The sequence below is a fragment of the Lactuca virosa genome, chromosome 4 (genome assembly GCF_052849685.1).
Source record: "Lactuca virosa cultivar CGN04683 chromosome 4, Lactuca_virosa_CGN04683_v6, whole genome shotgun sequence".
Taxonomy (NCBI): domain Eukaryota; kingdom Viridiplantae; phylum Streptophyta; class Magnoliopsida; order Asterales; family Asteraceae; genus Lactuca; species Lactuca virosa.
This window is the reverse complement of record NC_136429.1, coordinates 9,977,599-9,999,702: the sequence shown is the minus strand read 5'-3', so window position 1 is coordinate 9,999,702 and position 22,104 is coordinate 9,977,599. Positions and strand designations below refer to the sequence as shown.

General features: G+C 37.0%; 1 long non-coding RNA gene across 1 annotated transcript; it reads right to left on the bottom strand.

Annotated features, from left to right (window-relative positions):
* Window positions 1-879: 879 nt before the first annotated feature.
* On the bottom strand, window positions 880-1,794 carry LOC145169304 (uncharacterized). Its single transcript, XR_013742420.1, has 2 exons — window positions 1,295-1,794; window positions 880-1,134 (listed from the first exon to the last, which is right to left on the bottom strand). It is a non-coding gene; the product is annotated as an uncharacterized LOC145169304 (long non-coding RNA).
* Between the last annotated feature and the right edge of the window lie 20,310 nt (window positions 1,795-22,104).

Here is a 22,104-nt window from a genome sequence, read left to right as displayed (position 1 = left end):
TAGCCAGAATTATAGAAAAAGTCCCTTTGGTATTGTGGAAATTTTATGTTTGGTCCAACTTTCATTTTCATTACATCGAACATATTTATGGTTTATTTTTTCATTTTTTTTTCAAAAAAATCATTTTCATTAACACTGTCAACTTTGTTGCCAGTTACTTGTAAAAGAACAAATTTACCCTTTATATGTCGTTTTTCTTATTTTCATTATTATCATTAATACTTGTGAAAGAATAGGTGTGAGAATCCATGATACAGCACGAGAAATAATATATGACATAATGAATTGTGACGAAACTAAATATTGATTTTGTGTTTGTTTTAACTGTAAAAAACACGAAGTTGTGCCGTGTTCAAAATTCGACACGATATATCATTTTTTTGTCGTGTTTATTGTATTTTGCATGTTTACTGTCTTTTCACTACTAGAAAACTGGTACAATAGCTACAGCACAATCCGTAGCTATAAGAGGATAGCTACATAATTGCTACGGAAAAATGTCTGTAGCATAATGGCCCGTGGCTAAATTATAGCTACGGATTAGCTACAGAATCACTACAGAATAGCTACGGATTGTGCTGTAGCTATTGCACCAGTTTTATTTTATATTTTAATGTTGGTCGCTTTTATCTTGTATTAATTGAATTGTTTTCGTGTTAGTAAGCAAAGCATGACATCATGTCGTGTAATGGTTGTGTTAATGATGCCGTGTCATTTTTGTCTTATACATAACATAATGCCGTGTCGTATCGTGTCATGTCGGCTAAAACACGACATGACTGCCCGATTTACTATTCCTGTAAAAAAAAAACATTTCATCCCACTACAATCACCTCTAGCTTGATTGTCTACGCCTATTTTACCAAAACATGCATCATATTCTAATATCTAAATAAATCAAAATCATTTTAATAAATGATAAGTCATATAGGTATGAGTACCTCAGAGGCTGGCTCAGAGTAATATCATATACGCCACAGGCAATTCCATTAAAATGAAACTTTAACTAAGTAAGGCTGCAAGAATATAATGATATCAAAGTTTTAAAGATATGTTAAGGTCAAGAAACGATATCGATAGCAATTCGCACACTCCTTGTAGCTGTTATCCACAACTCGATCCTCTGCAAAATCCCTATAATTTGATAAGAAACAAGTTATACATATACCACTACATATTTGTTCCGAAGCAATATATGAATGTTTTGTGATATATTATATGTACGTATATGAAGCACAATATCTATGTATATATATGTGTGTGAAAGAGGATGTTCATATGAAGCATTCAATACCATTAGAGCGCAACCATGGAAAGTGTATGTAAGGTATCGTCGTAGGATTGTTGAGCCATAGACATCCTTTCTTGAGCCAAACGGAGGATTCGTTGCCATCTCATTCGACTGGTGGCCTGAGACATGACTATCTGGCCCAACTGAAAGACAAAAAGACCGGAGTCTTGTGCCATGGATTCAACAATGTCCTTTATTGGTCTCAAATTCAGTAGTAGTTTGAACAAGAATGGCCACATTAAGGTGGCCAGAATTGGAGTAGCAGTAAACGCGTGACACTTTGAAAGCCCTACCAGTTTCACCTTTGCGACTACCAGACAGTGTAAAGGCATATTGCTTGATATGGAAGAATGAAAGAATTTGAATTAATATTGGGATACCAATACCATGGATTTATGTTGGAAAAAGTAAGTGTATATATGTGCTTGATATTGTACGGAAAACCTCTCTCTCTCTCTCTCTCTCTCTCTCTCTCTCTCTCTCTCTCTCTCTCTCTCTCTCTCTCTCTCTCTCTCTCTCTCTCTCTCTCTCTCTCTCTCTCTCTCTCTCTCTCTCTCTCACACTCACTAGAATTTGCAAAAGCAAACGATCATTGGTGGGGCTTTATCAATTCTTGGTTTAGGAAGCTTCCTTGAAGTTGCTACTCATGTCATCATTCCCTTGACGTGAACCATATGGAGACAACTATGAGCTACAAACAATTTACCATGACCCCATGACCTTATCATGAGAGATTTCAAGGAGTATGAGACACATAGATATGAATACAATCATAAATTAGAATATATATATATATATATATATATATATATATATATATATATATATATATATATATATATATATATATATATATATCTTATTATAAAAAAACAATCAAATGTATTGTAAATAATATACCGGTTTACATGTTTAAGATCGTGATAAAGCCACCAAGCTACTTAAGATTTCTAGGATAAAGCTATAGCGACTTCAGTGTCGACTAAGAGATCGCATAAACTTAAAATGGAATTGATTGTAATGTTTTGTATAGAATTAAGATAAAGTGTTTGATTAATATTGTTTCTAGTGCCATGTTGTATATTGGCCACCCGACATGTAACACTCAACTTTTAGGATGGCAAGGCCGGTAGCTAGCCTACTACTTAACTATAAAAAAATCTCAATAAGCAAGCTCTTAGGATGACTGGTACTCATTTTTTATAATATTTTTATGTTCCTATAAAATCCAATGGTTGATGTTTGGTAAAGATGGCATAAAACTAAGTGAGGGTTTAATTCGTTTAGTCCAGGGGTCATTGCTGAAATATGCGAAAGTCAATAGTCGCACAGTATAGTTTTTCCATTCTGTTCTCTCTTTTCTCTGTAATGCGTATATACATTCAAGAACAAGATTTGATTGATATTTTTTTGGTCATTCTTTGTTGATATCTTCTTAATTATTTGTTTTGGGCTTCCACTGTTGCACAACAAAATGGTATCAGAGCTGCAAGGGAGGTTTTTTTTTTTGATCGAAGAGGGATTTTTAAATTTGATTCTTGGATGCGAATTTTCAAGGGTTGATCAAAGGAGTAAAACTACAGTTTGGTGATGATCAATTGTTATTTCACAGAGGGTTTTTTGGTCAAGCTTAGAGGCATCAAGGTTTTCAGAATTTAAATGAATCACAAAAAGTTAGGTATGTTCTCTGAAGAAAAAAAAAATGGAATGTAAATCATCATAGTCAAATTTAATTCGAGTTTTGGTCATTAAGTTGTCTTTGGTTTGAGCGTATAATTCATTTTTGGGTTCTCTTTACAAAGATTTTGTGTTAGAGGTACAGTTTCATGTTACACATGCTAAATGTTCGATAAAAGTTCTCAAAGAGGTCCATTTGATTTTCACGTGGGTTTTTCGATCAATAAATGGGTGTTTTGGTTCGTTATTGGGCATCGATTTTCTTGGATTAATCAAAGGGCCGCAATAGAGGCGAGTAGGTGTTGGTAAAGTTTTGAAAAGATGCGATTGATCAAGAAATGGGCTTTGAAGAACGAAGCCACTAGGTCAAATGTGCAAAGAAATTTGGTGGAAGAAAGCTGCAATGGTCTTGGCTATTTGACAGCATAGAGTGTGTTTCTTTCATATGGTAAATTGACATGTTTACAAGGAAGAATAGTCTATGTTGGGTCAAGTTTTGTTTCAAGTCCCGAAGGTACAAAGAATGTGGTGTTTCACTTGCCAAAAAGAGGCTCGTAAGTGAGGGTGAGATGGTGTACATACAAAGGAGAGAGGAAGATCAAGAAAAGGCTATAGTGGTGATGTTAGAGGTTTTAAACATAGTACACGTAAGACCGGAGGGTATGAGTGGGGTATGAGTGGGGAGTTTCCCTCACTTTTTATGGTCACACCATCATTTCCCTCACTTTCTTTTCCTCCCCTAAAACCCAAAGAATGGGTGGGAAGCTTCCCTCACTATTTTTTTTAAATAAAATTAATTGATTTTTATGATTTATAAATTTTAAATGAAAAATAACCAAAAAATTTAATTAAAAAGAAAATGCATTTCATTAATTAAAATAAAAATTACAATAAACCTAAAATTTAAAAAAGTAGAAAATTAAAAAAAATAAAACACAAACAAAAAATCAAACAAACCAACAACGACTTATGGAAAATATTTTTTCATAATTTTTTCCCGCTTCTTCATCACGAGCTCGAGAGCCGGTCCCGAGAGATGGTCGGTGTTTTCCATCAAGAACTTCATATCCTCCATTTCTTGTCTCTCCGACCGCTCTTTCTTCCTTGCTTCTTTTTTTTCTTTGTCGAACGCCAAACGTTCGGAGAAATTAAGATTGTATCGATCGAACGACGCTGCTATTTTCCGCATTTCGTCAAGGTCCATGTTGAAATCCGATGCACCAGAAGAAGTCCATTTTCCCTTCCTTTTTGCTTTGTCCCTACCCATCGATCGGACAATTTCTTCTAGCTCGAGTTCGTCCTCCTGATTTAAATCTAGACCAACCCGAGCATCGGAGGAAGTTGTGTAACCACTAGAGCCCGTTTTCGTTCGCTTTGATTGTTGGACTCCAAAAATAAAATATTGCTTGTATTTTTTCCACCTAGGAGATCTAACCAATAATTTCCAACAATTGTGCCACTTGAATGGTTTTCCGACTTCTTCAAGGTAAAATTGCAAAGCTTCGTGAAGTATTTATTCGTCTCCTTGGCCGCTTTTTCGTTGAGTTTTTAGGTTGTTGTACAACCCATTTATTTTTGAAACCCCGTTTGCTATTTCTCAAAACTTCGAATTCAGTTGGTGTTTCGTACGGTAGTCGTCACCTTTTTCTAGCTCCTCCCGAAACCGTTCTAAAATGCGAAACCAAAAATGCTCTCCCGGTTGTGCATTTCCATGAATCGAATCCTCAGAAATATAAACCCAAGCTTTTACCAAAACTAGCTCTTCTTGTGGAAGCCATGTTGTCGGCTTTTGTCTTCCCGGTTGTGCGACACCCTCGCGCGCTTGTTTTTTCCCTTTACGTCGTTTTGGGGGTGGTGTGGGTTGAGTTTCGGGAACCATCTCTTCTTCTTCCGAGTCATCCAACTCATCGACAAAGTGGCATTGTTGTTGGGTTTGTGTTTGAGTTTGGGGTTGGGTTTGGGTTTGAGGTTGATTTGGCGAATGTTGATCGGGAAAAACAACAAAGTTTGAATACATTTGCGGAGTAACATTTGGAACTTGAACCGGGTAATATTGTCTAACATTTTGGTATTGAAATTGTAGTGGAGATTGAATGGGAGCATCGAGTTGGGGACGATAAACTCCTTGTGATGATGAATCGATAGCAAAAATGTTTCGAGTAGGGGTGCTTAAACTCGAAACATGAGTTTTTTTTTCCTTCGATCGGAGGTTGGGGTTTGATTGTCGGGATTCATTTTTTTTTGAAGAAAATAGAGGGAGTAGAGGGTTTGTTTGAATGTTGATTGAAGGTAAATAGTTGAGTATTTATAGATGTTTTAAAACGTAAAAAAAATTGAATTTTAATGCATATAGTCGTTTCTAAAAAACATTACCGTAAAAAAACGGATACTTCAAAAAAAAAAATAAAAAAAATAAAGTTCCCCCAATAATCGACGGAGAGAGAACGCGGCAAAGGATTCCCTCTCCCGTTCCCGCACCGACGGTCCGGTGTTCCGTCGTGCGGGAAGAGTCCCGCTCCCCTTTCCCGCTATGATACCGTCAGGGCCGGTCCAAGTCGATTTGAGGGCCGGGGCAAAAGTAGAAAATGTGGCCCTTCAAAATTTACCAATCGCCAAATGATAATACAACAATGTTTATGGATACGAGTACATTGTCAAAAAAAAAAGAACAATCGAATAAACGAACCATTATGAAAAACCGTCGATTTGGTGTTTGAAAAAAAAACAACAATGTGTGTTTGGAGAAAACAAAAATAGATATTTTGATGAAAATTATAAAAAAAAATGAAGAATGATTAACCTAAACGGTAGGTTACCATTATATTTGTTAATAAAACTACAACCAATCATCATTATATGTTAAAATATGATGCAAGATACCAAACTTTTAAAGGAAATGAGGGTCTGAGTGTTTTGTCAAAAACAAAGAGTTATACGACAATTTCTATAATGATTTTTGAATAATAATAAAGAATATAGGGATTATTTTTGTAATTTGAATTCCAATTCATAAAAATAAGAAAACTAATACATAAAATAATTCAAATACAACAATAATACATAAAACAAAATACTACTCACTATAGCGTTTGGTTATGATAAAAAAAAATTAACAAAAGAAAATAGGGTTGCCAGTATTTTGCATAATGTAACAAAAGAAAATAGATGCATAATATTTTTTATTAATTTAAAAAGCGCATATAACAGGTTTCGAAACTTAGGACTCTTAAAATGGTAGCGCCTAGAGGCAATAACTCCTATCCAACTCAACTACCAAAACCTTAATAAAATTATTAACAAAACGTACATATATATAATATCAAACAGAAATAATTTTAGGGCCCAAGCCATAGCGATGTCGCCCAACTTGCCCACCCTATTGGGCCGGCCCTGGATACCGTCCGGCCTAATAGTGTTGTGGTTCCTACCTCTTAGAGGTCTCAAGTTCGAAACCAAGTCACACCATCTCCTTTCTTTTTTTACATTGAGGTGTTGGCCCCATGTGAACAAAAAAAACCATGTTAGTGAGGTTGTAATCGGAAAAAAAATCCATATTTTCGGAATATTTGAATATTTTGACGTAACTTCCGAGCATAATCATAAAAATATCGGGTAAAGCCAATAAAAACTTGTAAATTTTTAGGGGTTTTCCTATTACTTTTCCAATTTCATACAAATGACAATTCTTACAATGTTGTGATTTCATTTTGGGCTAATGTCATAAAAACCCTCAAGTTTTCAGGGTTTTGTCGGTTTTGCCCAAAGTTGAATTTTATGTCCGTTTTTACCCTAACATTTTCCAAAAAATGTTCGGTTTTACCCTTTTACCGGTGATAACAGGTTACCATCATGTTAATTTCGCAAAAAACCCTTAAGTTTACAGTTTTTTTACTTTTTTACCCGTAAGTTTATAATTTTTTTTACACTTTTACCCTATGTATTTTTTTTTTCATATTATACGTATTCATGCAGAAAAATCATATTTATATACGAAAAAAATTTAATTAAATATTGTATTTACATTTTTTAATGTTATATATATATATATATATATATATATATATATATATATATATATATATATATATATATGTGTGTGTGTGTGTGTATGTTTTTTTCTTGGATAAACCATTTAAGATGTAAAAAAAACAAATTAATATGTTTTTAGAACTACAAATACGTATTTTTATGTATTTAAAAATATACATATCAATAAAAAAAACTTGTTCAATCATAAACATGTTTATATAAGTATATACCTATCTTTTTAGAAGTGTAAATATGTATTTTGATATATGTATTTTTTTAAAGTATAAATATATTTTTAGAAGTATAGATACATATTAATATATAAAAATGTAAAAATATGTATTTATACTTCTAAAAACTATATCTATAAAACACGTATTCATAATTCTACAAATATTATTTATCTTTTTAAATGATATAATCTTGCAAAAACACACACACACACAAACAAATATATATATATATATATATATATATATATATATAACATTAAAAAAAATACAATATTTAATTAAACATTTTTTCGTATATAAATACGATTTTTCTGCATGAATACGTATATTATGAAAAAAAATACTTAGGGTAAAAATGTAAAAAAAGTTATAAAGTTAAGGGTAAAAACGCAAAAAAATGGTAAACTTAAGGGTTTTTTTGCGAATTTAATATAATGGTAACCTGGAAAACCTGTTATCACCGGTAAAAGGGTAAAACCGAACATTTTTTCGAAAATGTTAGGGTAAAAACGGACATAAAATTCAACTTTGGGCAAAACCGATAAAACCTTGAAAACTTGAGGGTTTTTATGACATTAACACTTTATTTTTGATATATGTGACGATATTGCAACCTGTATCACTTTATGATATGAAATGCATTAGCTTCGAACAAGTTTCCTTATTTAAGTTGCGCAAAGTGCAAAACATTTTGAGTGGGTGGAAATTAGAATGGTATACCCTATTACATACACAGTCGTTAAGGTGGCTATGAGGTGCCGCACGGAATGACATCTTGTCTAGGTGGGCCCGAATGATGAAAACCACGAGCATTCATCTCCGAGCATCAACATGGTTTTAAAATATTTTTAAAGATGGAATAACACTATCGGATTGCAATTCACTCAAATGGTGTAGTGAAGAATTTTTTTTTTTTTTTTTTGACATTGTTGAGTACAATTAAAAGATTACGTATTAAAAATCGGATAAATATAAACTTGAAGATAAATAAGAATTTTTTAGAAAGTGCAATGTTGTAAAAATAAGAAATCTCCCTATCTAATAATGAATAGGGTTAATCTCATTTTGCCATGTATCAAACTATTAAATCAATAACACGCCATGTGTCATTGTTTTGGTTCTCCAATTTGAATTTCATTTTACAACACACTCATAAATTCTTATATGGCAACAAAATATATCAAAATATGTCAATATTACCCACCACACCTATCCCCCGATTAAAGGATATTTACCCAATTTCGTTACACTTATTATGTTTATATTTTCAAGAAAGTCAAGAAATATTAATGTTAGTAGATTTTGAGATTTTTCAACGTCACGAGAGATATATTAAACCCGCATATGCATTAAAATATTCATGCTTTAATTTTTAATTTTTAATTTTTTTTATTTTTTTATTTTTTTACGAATTTATAAGTTTTTTAATTACAAGAATTTTTCTTTTGTCGTATGAAAAAAAAAAACTTCATAAGTTCATAAACATATTTTCCTGTTATTTACCATGTCTATTCATATCAAATCCCTGAAATTACTGAAAATTAGCAACATTGCAAAGAAATTAAAGATATATCAAAATCATTGACCAAATCAACATAATTTATCATTCAAAAATCTAAAATACCGTAATGATAAGCTAATTTTGATATGTATTGAATACCTTCCATATAACCGGTGTACAACACCTGGAACGATTTCAATACCTTTTGTTTTACAATGACAATTGACAAGACCCAAAGACAATCATTATCTAAGGTTGATTTGTTTTTGAAAGATCCGTTTTTTACACATGGTCAATTATATGTTGCCATATCTAGAGTTCAAAGTAGAGAATGATTAAAATTGTTAACTTTAGATAAAGATGGCAGATACAAATAAAACTTATAATGTTGTTTATAAAGAAGTTTTTAGAAATTTATAAATTGTTTGTAAAATATTATTTCCCATAACATGTTTTATTATTATTGTTAATAAGCATTTGTTAATTTTTCTTTTATAATTCCTTATTTTTTAATAATATATGTTTATTTTAACAACTTAAATTTCTTAATTTTCTGATTTATATACCAATTTTAATTTTGTAACCGTGATTCCCACGGGTTATAAACTAGTGAAGGTAGATAAATACATAAAATTGTATTGCTATGTCTTGCATTTAGCCTCTATCTATAAAAATGTAGTAAATACAAACTTAAAGATTAAAAAATCTTTAAATCCATCGTTTTGCGACTTGCATGCTTCTGCAGTTTACTTCGCTAACATAGGACCAATTATATGGGTAGGAGAAGAGGACGTGAATACCTCCCTCTTGAAAAACTAGTTTTTACTTATAACTAGTTTATCGTTATCTCAAACTTAACTTATAAACTATGATAAAGTATTTTTCCGGTTTATCAAACGCTAAATTAAAAAAAAAAAAAAAAAAAAAAAAAAAAAAAAAAAAAAAAAACTATCTTATATTTTACATACGGGGACTAACGATCAAAAAATAATATAATTATATGTTTGGGGGTAAAAATACATTATTACCTAAACATTGATTAAAATCACTCCATGTGCTTGCTCAGTGTCCTCCTATGCTTCAGGTAGAATACAATTCCAGCAAATAAACACTTTACTTAGGGCTAGGAGTCATTTTATTAAGCTCGTATATGTATTCCAAAATAGATAGTTCCATGGTATCCGTAACCACGTGCTTTGCCCATACATATGTTTATACGATCATTTGCCATTTACTCTTAGCTTGTTTGACTTCAAAGTTCAAACTAATATATATATATATATATATATATATATATATATATATATATATATATATATATATATATATATATATATATATATCAAGGTTGTAAAAATCGTTCGATGGTAGCTCGACGGTCGACTGGTGTTAAGGGATTAATCGGTATTGGCGGTGATTAATCGGGGACCATAGATTATTAATAAAATATTAAAATAAATTAAATATTAATATATCTTAAGAGAAACAAGTACTTCAAAATTAGAAAATAAGAAACATTGTAATTTGGAAATTTGGAAATACGAAAATATGAACATTTTGGTATAATATTCGAAACTTTGAAACTTTGAAAATTTTGGAGAATCATTATTAATCAAAGAATTAATTAACCAATTCGTGAATGTTTATATATTCCTATACATATATGAAACTCGGATATGGTGAGATCTCTAAAAATCTCAAAATCTTTAACCTCTAAAGTTGTGATTCACAATCAATAAATCTTCAAAGTCCATCAAATGCATCTTGGCTCTCTGATCCTGTTACGATGCTATTTTAGCGACTGTCATCAAAGTATAATGCTATTTTGGCAAAAATTTCTTCCCAACCCTAATGGTTTGTTCGTGTCCTGGTTGGCTGTCACTCATGAGTGTGAATATAGTGACCCAAATCCCTAATTTCAGAAATTCAGAAAAAAAATTGAAACTATCCGCGAGGATTGATGCTGTGGATGAGAGAAAAAAAACCATTTACTGGTTGTAGCGCCTAATCTCAGAAATTGATGAAAAGATGAAGATGTCCAGGGTGAGGATCGATATTTATAGATGGGAGAAAAAAATTCATTAGGATCATTGTAGTTGTAGACCGACACTTACGATTAACAAGCGGTGGTGGAAGACGGTTCGATTCCTTGGTCGCCATCTGTTCTTCATTAATCACATCACATGTGCAGAATGCCGAAACGACGCAACGGAAGTCAGTTGTTAAGAGTCGATGTTGATATCCATGGCGCCGTTTAGAAGGCAGGTTACGTGGCGTCAAATTAAGCGGAAGAAATTGAGTTACGAGGCATGAGAAAAATAAGGTTTTTATATATAATAATGATATATATATATATATATATATATATATATATATATATATATATATATATATATATATATATATAAATATATATTGAAAAGTTCAAAGAATCATTATTAATCAAGGAACCAATGAACCAATCGTGAGCGTCGAAATTTAAAACGATCAACGGCAAAATGAAATGTTGTAGACTTTTACAATAGACAGACATGCATCAGATTATAACAAACCACTTTTTTTTCGTTTAATTTTTTTAGGTCGTGTTTTTCTATTGAAAAAAAACCGAATATACAGTTGTTCATGATTTTTCGTCTTCTTTCCCTAGAGATCTATATTGATAAACAAAAAATCATTTTTTTTTTCAAAAAACTTACTCTATTTCTTTATTTTTTGAAAAGTTAAAACCTATAGATTCACATTGTGGATCTGCTCAGATTCACATTGTGGATCTGTGTGAATCTGAGTAGATTCACAATGTGAATAATATTAAGTCACATTCATAGTGTGAATGTTAAAATTGAAATATTTACAGTTCAGACTCACACTATAAATCTGAACTAATCGATTTTTTTTTTCATTTTTTTAATCGATGTTGATGTTAATTAATAGAGGACAAAAAATTAAAAATTTTGGTATAATTAGTGTCTTTTTTTTTGATAAAAATAAACTTAAATATTGAGAAAAAAACAAACAAAACGAAGTGAGTTTTTTTTACCCCAAGTTGGGTTTACATCCCAACTTTGAAGGTCACAAGCCTGCTCACTCCTTCGTGACCTCAAAACCAACAAGCTCATAGATAGCGACATACCAAACCATCAATCAACCATTCTACTCCCAACTGAAATCCCCAAACCGATCATAACGATCGTTCCATTCTTAAGTCATGCTACTCGAACGTACGGCCTCAAGCAAAACCCTCGTGACCTCAAAACCAACAAGCTCATCTAGGTCTACACCAATCAACCCAAACCAATTTCACCACTGGGGCCCAAAACGATTACCAGACCCATCCTCATGCCTGAGCAACCATAACCAAAAGATCGACAGGTACGGAGCTACCGCCACGAATCATGGTATCAACCATGTTATCCCTCTCGACCAGCCCTTAGAATCCCCAAAACTTTCCTTGATTCGAGTATGGATCATGTGCTTCCAGTAGTATGGGCCCAATACTACCTACCACACCAATCCATACTTTCCTCAATGATCATCTTGGGTCCTCCAAGACCTACTTATAATAATACTCCCGATACCCGCTCAACAACGAAACAATCACACTAAAATACTTCCTAGGCTATCCTAGGATTCCCCAACTCCCCTGCCATCAACTGCTGAAGAACTCCAATCAATGTCAGTTGATCACTTCATGAATACAATTACATGCAACAAAACATAAATAATCTTTCGACTAAAGGACCCAACCCTACAACGGTTAGACTCAAACGAGAGTTGCGCAATAGGGCCGAATCCTTCACTCTAAGGTTATTTAACCTTTAGAGAATGTAAATTAGTGTATTCATCGGCTCACATCAATGTGAGTCTGTGACAACCCGAAACTTCAACCGTTTCCGTTACGCGATTTCCGTTAATAAAAAAATTCGAATTCATTAACTTTTCCGTCAAACTTCTTGGTTTAGAAAATAATCTAGTTATATATAATTAAATTATTTACGAGTCAAAACCAAAAATCGCGCGGGAACCCGAATATCTCGAAAAACCAAACATTTCCGGTCTAAGTGAGGTTACGACCGTAAACCCGTTTACGGCCAGTAAAGAGTGGACCCCACCACCGACCACAAAACCCCTATAAATACGAGACCTCCACCTTCATTTGAACACTTCTGGCCAAAAACTCTCTCCTTCTCTCTCTCTCTAAGAACCTTGACCGTAAACACCTAAAAACACCTTCAAACTTCGAGAAACATCGAGAAACACCGTTTGGAGTCACTTCGGAACGTCTGGAGCACTTATCTCCCCGAAAACAGCACCATTGTTCTTGACTTTACGGTCCACCTTCAAAGACCGTAAACCCTGTTCTTGAGTTTACGGTCCACGCATTCAGAAACCGTAAACCCTGTTCTTGAGTTTACGGCCGTAAACTCACCAAGCCTTCAGAAACCGTAAACTCTTGTTCATGGCCGTAAACACATTTTAAGTGGTGCAATTGGCTGAAAACCCACTTTCATCGATTCGATCAAGTCCCGGTAACATTCCTCAACCAAATACAAGTGTTCCTCTAACACGTTATCTAACGAAATCGCTAATTTAGATACATATATGTATTGATTTGATAATAGGATTCCGTTTAGTGTCACGTGCAACAACTCGAGGATCTTCATTTCAGTCAACGTTTTCACACAACAACTGTGAGTTCATACCCCTACATTTTCCATATTTTTAATGTTTTCAGGGGGGAATACAAGCTAAACATAAATGTTTTCAAAAACTCATGCAAACTATAATCGGTATAGTTTGGGATTTTTCTAAAATATATCAAGTATAGAAACTTTCACTACTAAACATATGCACTAAGACAGAAACCGTTTACAGTTTACATCACTACTTTATCATGGTATTCATAACTGTAATTATCACTATATACGGTATACATACGAATTTTCACTACGGTAGAACGCTACTACACTACATGTAAACTAGATTGTACGATACTGTGAGGCGCTACTTCACTACTGTACCCTTAGGTGTACAGGGATAAATCCTATCATAGTATAACCAGAGTCTCCTGGAGGGAGAGCGTGAGATTTGTGAATAGATCTATTCGGGACTGACAATCCCACATTTGGACTGCTAGCTACAGTTAGGCGGGCACGCCTGAGATGTACAAATGTCATTTAACTCGACGCCTGAAGAACGTTGGAAAGGTCTCTAGTCATATCAAGCATGGTTATACGACTCACAATATGTATAAATCACCTTTAGTTTACAAATTAACACTCTTCAACAGTTTTATTTACATTAAATAGAACTAATACACACTACAACTGGAGAACTTTCAGGGTTTTCAAACAGAAACGAGCATACAATGGTTTCACGCACGAAATACTATTACATCATGATTAGCATTAGTTAGTCACATGAAGTAATAATTTCGCATATCACTACAGTTTTCAGTGACAAACATTCATGGTTTTATACAGAATTGAAAACACTACTTTCTCACTAAAGAAAATATCGGATTTTCTTGGAACTATACAAATATTTTCCGAACTCATCAACGATTTTCACTACAAACCACCGCTTATGAACTCACCAGCTTTATGCTGATACTCTTTCGAACTGCTTGTATTCTCAGGAAATCAGTAGACAGGTACTTGCTGGATTTTCGAGGAACTGGAGAAATAAGAGTTTTAAGTTTATACTATACAAAGCTATTGAATGTAATTCAAACAAAGTTTCAGACAAAGTTTCAAACTGATGTAAACATTTTTATTCACTGTAATGGTTGAGTTGCTATGATTGCTATTATTCATTGGTTGTGATGCTACACATTACGTCCTCCACCCCGGAACGTTTCCGCCATCGGTTTCGGGGTGTGACAGATTGGTATCAGAGCCCTTGTTTATAGCGAACTAGTATACCGAACCTTACGTGGTATACAACTATAAACACTAAGAGGCCTAAGTGCTCTACGCTAAAAGTATACTTTCAAAATATAAAGTATTTTTATAAAAAGTATACGAGCATGCATACATAACAAAATTCGTGTCGCTAGTAGAACAGAACAAAAGTATTTGGATGCTGGAACGCTGCGGTTAAACCTGGGCAGTTATGTAATCATGTCTAGGGTGAATATAGCCTGATCAACTATATTCAGTCGAGACATGACCAACATGTGCTTGGGAGTGACTGTGGTGTTACAGCAGGCCTAAAGCTTACCAAACATCATCTCACATAAAATACTATAGGAGTATTTTCGCTAGAGCTAAACTCAGTATACAGATTCACTCTAAGTGTTGCTACCTCTTCTCCCTTAAGCGATAACTTACTTGCATTAGTAACCTTTCTGTGCTTATCGCTCGGTAGTTAACTTTTATTATCAGGATGAGATATATTTTGTTTTATATATATCTCGAGGACTTACCGTCCTCTTCTTCCTGACTGTTTTCTAGAACAAGATGCCTCCTCGACCAAGACCCATCAGAAGGAACGACGACACTCCGCCACCACCACCACCTCCTCAGTTCGACCCTGTCATGTTCCAGGCAGCAGTTACCGTCGTCGTGACTGCAGCAATGGCACAAGTGAATGCTGGTGGGGCTGGAGGTGGAACCGACCCACAGAGACCAGGTGGAAGTCAGGGACATCAAAAAGAATGTTCCTACAAGGACTTCATGACTGCAAAACCCAAGTCCTTCGACGGAAATGGAGGTGTCATCGCCCTGACTCGATGGTTCGAGAAGATCGAATCCATCTTCGAAATTTGCGTCTGTTCTGAAGCAAACAAGGTGAAGTTCGCCGCCTGCACCTTCACCGACAGAGCCTTGACCTGGTGGAATGGTCGAGTCAAAAATCTAACCCTGCCAGTGGCTAATGTCATGGGTTGGGAAAGACTGAAGGAGCTCATGCTCGTGGAGTACTGCCCTAGGGGCGAAGTGTAAAAGTTGGAGCACGAACTCTGGAACTTGAAGATGAAGGGTTCCGACATCGCTGCCTACACCGTTAGATTCTGCAAACTAGCTCTCCTCTGTCCGGGAATGGTCACCCCATAAAGCAAGAAAATCGAAAGGTACATCTGGGGACTGACACAACCAACAAAAGGAAATGTCTTGGCTGCTAGACCGATTACTTTTGAAAGCGCCAAGGATCTGGCACAGACTCTGATCGATCATGGAATCGATCTGGATGAGGTGGCCGCTGTCTCCGAGCCACAAAAGGAAAGCGGTGGGAAGAAGAAGAAGTTTGGTAACAAACGAAAGGGTCAGTCTTCGCAGGAGCCCTCCAAGAAACAACAAACAGTGGCAGTTCATGTTGTTACTGCTCCTGCTGCTGCTCCCACTGCTGTTCCAACCACCCAATCTCCTACCGGTGGTTATGCTGGAAAACTACCCCTGTGCAATAAGTGTAACTTCCATCATCACGGACCCTGCCGTGAGTTGAGTTGCAACAGCTATGGAAAGAAAGGACACACAGCTCGATACTGCAAGGTGCCAACCCAACCAACCAACCAGGCTCCGGGAGCGGGCGCTGGTCAAACTTGTTACGGATGTGGAGAGGCTGGGCACTTCAGGAGAAACTGCCCCAAGGCAACAGCTGGTGGCAATACAGGGAGAGTTCTGGTGATGGGCCAGGAGGAAGCAGTTGATGATCCTACCGTTGTTACGGGTACGTTCCTCCTTGACAACTCTTATGCATGCATTCTCTTCGATTCTGGTGCGGAGAGGAGTTTTGTTAGTCATACATTCAAACATCTAATCAAATATAAATCCCAACCTCTAACCGAAACATTTACCGTCGAGATGGCTAACGGAAAGAAGGAGAGCACTAACGACATATTCATATGCTGTACTCTTACTCTAGACAATGATTCGTTTCCCATCGACCTTATGCCTGTGTCCATCAAGAGTTTCGACGTCATTATCGGCATGGACTGGTTAAGCTCCAATCATGCTGATATTCTTTGCTTCGAGAAGGCTATCTGTCTCAATCTTCCCTCTGGCGAAACCCTCATGATTTACGGAGATAAGTCTAGCTCGAACCTCCGTATCATTTCGTGCATCAAAGCTCAGAAGTATCTGCGGAAGGAGTGCCATGCATTCCTAGCTCATGTTGTCGACAAAACGCAAAAAGTTAGAGACCTCGAGAGCATCCCCGAAGTCTGTAACTTTCCTGACGTTTTCCCCGAAGATCTCCCAGGAACCCCTCCCGAGCGCCAAGTCGAGTTTCGTATCGACTTGATCCCCGGAGCTACTCCTGTAGCTAAATCTCCTTACCGTTTAGCGCCAGCGGAAATGCAAGAATTATCCAGTCAGCTCAATGAGCTGATCAGCAAAGGATTCATAAGGCCGAGTTCCTCACCATGGGGAGCTCCGATCTTATTCGTGAAAAAGAAAGATGGATCCTTTCGGATGTGCATTGACTACCGAGAGCTGAATAAGCTTACCATCAAGAACCGATATCCCTTACCCAGAATCGAAGATCTCTTCGCCCAACTTCAGGGAGCCAGTTATTTCTCAAAGATAGATCTAAGATCAGGGTACCATCAGTTCCGAGTTCATGAGAATGATGTACCCAAAACAGCATTCCGAACTCGCTATGGACACTACGAGTTTGTAGTAATGCCCTTTGGTCTAACCAACGCACCGGCAGTATTCATGGACCTGATGAATCGGGTGTGCCGCCCTTTCTTAGACAAGTTTGTGATTGTTTTCATCGACGATATACTTGTCTATTCGCGGAGTGAGAATGACCATAAACAGCACTTAAGCCAGGTGTTGGAAACATTAAGGGCAGAAAAACTATACGCGAAATTCTAGAAGTGCGAATTCTGGATCAGGAAGGTAAATTTCCTAGGACACGTGATTAGCAAGGAAGGAATACACGTGGACCCTTCCAAGATCAAAGCGATTGAGAATTGGTCTGCACCAAAGACACCCACAGAAATTCGACAATTCTTGTGTCTCGCGGGCTATCATCGCAGGTTCATCCAGAACTTCTCCAGAATCGCTAAGCCTTTAACTACCCTGACACAGAAGGGTGTAACCTTCAGTTGGGAAGCCAAGCAAGACACTGCATTTCAAACATTGAAGTGGGCCCTGTGCAGCGTACCTATCTTGTCCCTGCCCGAAGGGACGGAAGACTTCGTAGTCTATTGTGATGCATCCAATCATGGCCTAGGGTGTGTGCTTATGCAGAGAGGAAAGGTCATCGCCTATGCCTCGAGGCAGTTGAAAACACACAAGGTCAATTTCACAACTCATGATTTGGAGTTGGGAGCAGTGGTCTTTGCGTTAAAGATCTGGAGACACTATCTTTATGGAACCAAGTGCACTATCTTCACCGACCATAAGAGCTTGCAGCAGATCTTTGATCAGAAGGAGTTAAACATGAGACAGCGACGATGGGTCGAGCTACTCAGTGACTACGAGTGCGAAATTCGCTATCATCCCGGCAAGGCCAATGTGGTAGCAGATGCCCTCAGTCGAAAGGAGTATTTGGGGCGTAAGGTGAAGACACTAACAATGACCATCCATTCCCATTTATCCGCACAAATCAAGGAGGCTCAGCTGGAAGCCTTAAAACCAGAGAACATGCCGGGTGAAGCCTTGAGAGGAATGGAAAAGAACCTAGAAATCAAGGGAGATGGAGTCTATTATTTCATGGACCGGATTTGGACCCCAAAGTTCGGTGGTTACAGAGAGGTTGTAATGAACGAAGCTCACAGGACGAAATACTCCGTTCACCCAGGGTCGGATAAGATGTACTTGGATCTCAAACAGCTCTATTGGTGGCCAAACATGAAAGCAGAGATTGCTACCTTCGTGGGCAAGTGCCTGACTTGCGCCAAGGTGAAGGTCGAATATCAGAAGCCCTCAGGTCTACTTTAACAGCCGGAAATACCTGAGTGGAAGTGGGAAAGGATAACCATGGATTTTATCACCAAGTTACCCAGATCTCCGAGTGGGCACGATGCCATCTGGGTAATTGTCGATCGGTTAACGAAGTCCGCCCACTTCCTGCCAATCAAAGAAAGCTTCAAGATGGAGAGACTCACACAGATCTACCTTCAAGAAATAGTTCGCCTTCATGGTGTACCTGCATCCATTATCTCTGATCGAGATAGCAGGTTTACATCGAGGTTCTGGCAGTCACTACAGAAGGCTCTTGGAACTAAGTTGGATATGAGCACAGCTTATTATCCACAGACTGATGGACAGAGTGAGAGAACAATTCAGACATTGGAAGACATGTTGAGAGCCTGCGTCATCGATTTCGGCGCATCATGGGACACTGATCTTCCTTTGGTTGAATTTTCCTACAACAACAGCTACCATACCAGCATCAAGGTTGCGCCGTTTGAAACCCTCTATGGCCGTAAGTGCAGATCCCCTTTGTGCTGGGCTGAGGTGGGTGACACGCAGCTAGCCAGGGGTCAAGTCCCCGACAGTACTCTCACTGGTCCTGAGATCATCCGAGAGACAACTGAGAAGATTGTATAAATCCGAGAACGACTGAAAGCCTCACGAGATAGACAAAAGAGCTACGCCTATAAGAGACGAAAACAGTTGGAGTTCTAGGTTGGTGACCGCGTCCTTCTGAAGGTCTCACCCTGGAAAGGCATGATACGCTTTGGGAAGCGTGGAAAGCTAAACCCAAGGTACATTGGACCATTTGAGATCCTTGCTAGGATCGGTCCCGTAGCATACAAACTCCAATTACCGCGAGAGCTCAGCAACATCCACCCTGTTTTCCATGTATCGAACCTAAAGAAGTGTATGTCCGATGAGACACTTGTGATTCCTCTCGATGAGATTGAAATCAATGAGAACCTCAACTTCGTGGAAGAACCGGTCGAAATCATGGACAGAGAGATCAAACGAACGAAACAAAGTCGCATCCCGATAGTGAAGGTTCGCTGGAATGCCAAGCGGGGACCTGAATTCACTTGGGAGCGCGAAGATCAGATGAAACAGAAATATCCGCATCTCTTTCCTAATCCATGATTTGTATTCTATGTTCGAATTTCGGGACGAAATTCCCTCTAACGGGGGGATGATGTGACAACCCGAAACTTCGACCGTTTCCGTTAATAAAAAAATTCGAATTCATTAACTTTTCCGTCAAACTTCTTCGTTTAGAAAATAATCTAGTTATATATAATTAAATTATTTACGAGTCGGAACCGAAAATCGCGCGGGAACCCGAATATCTCGAAAAACCAAACATTTCCGGTCTAAGTGAGGTTACGACCGTAAACCCGTTTACGGCCGTAAACCCGTTTACGGCCAGTAAAGAGTGGACCCCACCACCGACCACAAAACCCCTATAAATACGAGACCTCCACCTTCATTTAAACACTTCTGGCCAAAAATTCTCTCCTTCTCTCTCTAAGAACCTTGACCGTAAACACCTAAAAACACCTTCAAACTTCGGAAAACATCGAGAAACACCGTTTGGAGTCACTTCGGAACGTCTGGAGCACTTATCTCCCCGAAAACAGCACCATTGTTCTTGACTTTACGGTCCACCTTCAAAGACCGTAAACCCTGTTCTTGAGTTTACGGTCCACGCATTCAGAAACCGTAAACCCTGTTCTTGAGTTTACGGCCGTAAACTCACCAAGCCTTCAGAAACCGTAAACTCTTGTTCATGGCCGTAAACACATTTTAAGTGGTGCAATTGGCTGAAAACCCACTTTCATCGATTCGATCAAGTCCCGGTAACATTCCTCAACCAAATACAAGTGTTCCTCTAACACGTTATCTAACGAAATCGCTAATTTAGATACATATATGTATTGATTTGATAATAGGATTCCGTTTAGTGTCACGTGCAACAACTCGAGGATCTTCATTTCAGTCAACGTTTTCACACAACAACTGTGAGTTCATACCCCTACATTTTCCATATTTTTAATGTTTTCAGGGGGGAATACAAGCTAAACATAAATTTTTTCAAAAACTCATGCAAACTATAATCGGTATAGTTTGGGATTTTTCTAAAATATATCAAGTATAGAAACTTTCACTACTAAACATATGCACTAAGACAGAAACTGTTTACAGTTTACATCACTACTTTATCATGGTATTCATAACTGTAATTATCACTATATACGGTATACATACGGATTTTCACTACGGTAGAACGCTACTACACTACATGTAAACTAGATTGTACGATACTGTGAGGCGCTACTTCACTACTGTACCCTTAGGTGTACAGGGATAAATCCTATCATAGTATAACCAGAGTCTCCTGGAGGGAGAGCGTGAGATTTGTGAATAGATCTATTCGGGACTGACAATCCCACATTTGGACTGCTAGCTACAGTTAGGCGGGCACGCCTGAGATGTACAAATGTCATTTAACTCGACGCCTGAAGAACGTTGGAAAGGTCTCTAGTCATATCAAGCATGGTTATACGACTCACAATATGTATAAATCACCTTTAGTTTACAACTTAACACTCTTCAACAGTTTTATTTACATTAAATAGAACTAATACACACTACAACTGGAGAACTTTCAGGGTTTTCAAACAGAAACGAGCATACAATGGTTTCACGCACGAAATACTATTACATCATGATTAGCATTAGCTAGTCACATGAAGTAATAATTTCGCATATCACTACAGTTTTCAGTGACAAACATTCATGGTTTTATATGGAATTGAAAACACTACTTTCTCACTAAAGAAAATATCGGATTTTCTTGGAACTATACAAATATTTTCCGAACTCATCAACGATTTTCACTACAAACCACCGCTTATGAACTCACCAGCTTTATGCTGATACTCTTTCAAACTGCTTGTATTCTCAGGAAATCAGTAGACAGGTACTTGCTGGATTTTCGAGGAACTGGAGAAATAAGAGTTTTAAGTTTATACTATACAAAGCTATTGAATGTAATTCAAACAAAGTTTCAGAAAAAGTTTCAAATTGATGTAAACATTTTTATTCACTGTAATGGTTGAGTTGTTATGATTGCTATTATTCATTGGTTGTGATGCTACACATGACGTCCTCCGCCCCGGAACGTTTCCGACATCGGTTTCGGGGTGTGACAGAGTCCCACAAAGCATAAAGCAAGCATCATTCGAGAAGTAGAGTCGACTGACACTAAGACACAACAAAATCAGGCAAATCCTCATACGAAATTCTCGATCTCCATCACCCAGCATCTCGAATACACCTTTGACCTGCCCTCACTCTCTCAAGAGTGGCTAATCATTCCTCGCCCTAACCCGCTATGCGTTGCACCCACTTATGAAACTTCCACCAACCCTGCAACACTCGTATATGCTAATCATACATAACATTGGAAGCTATAGACAATAAAATATTTGATCCTAACCTCAGCCCTTC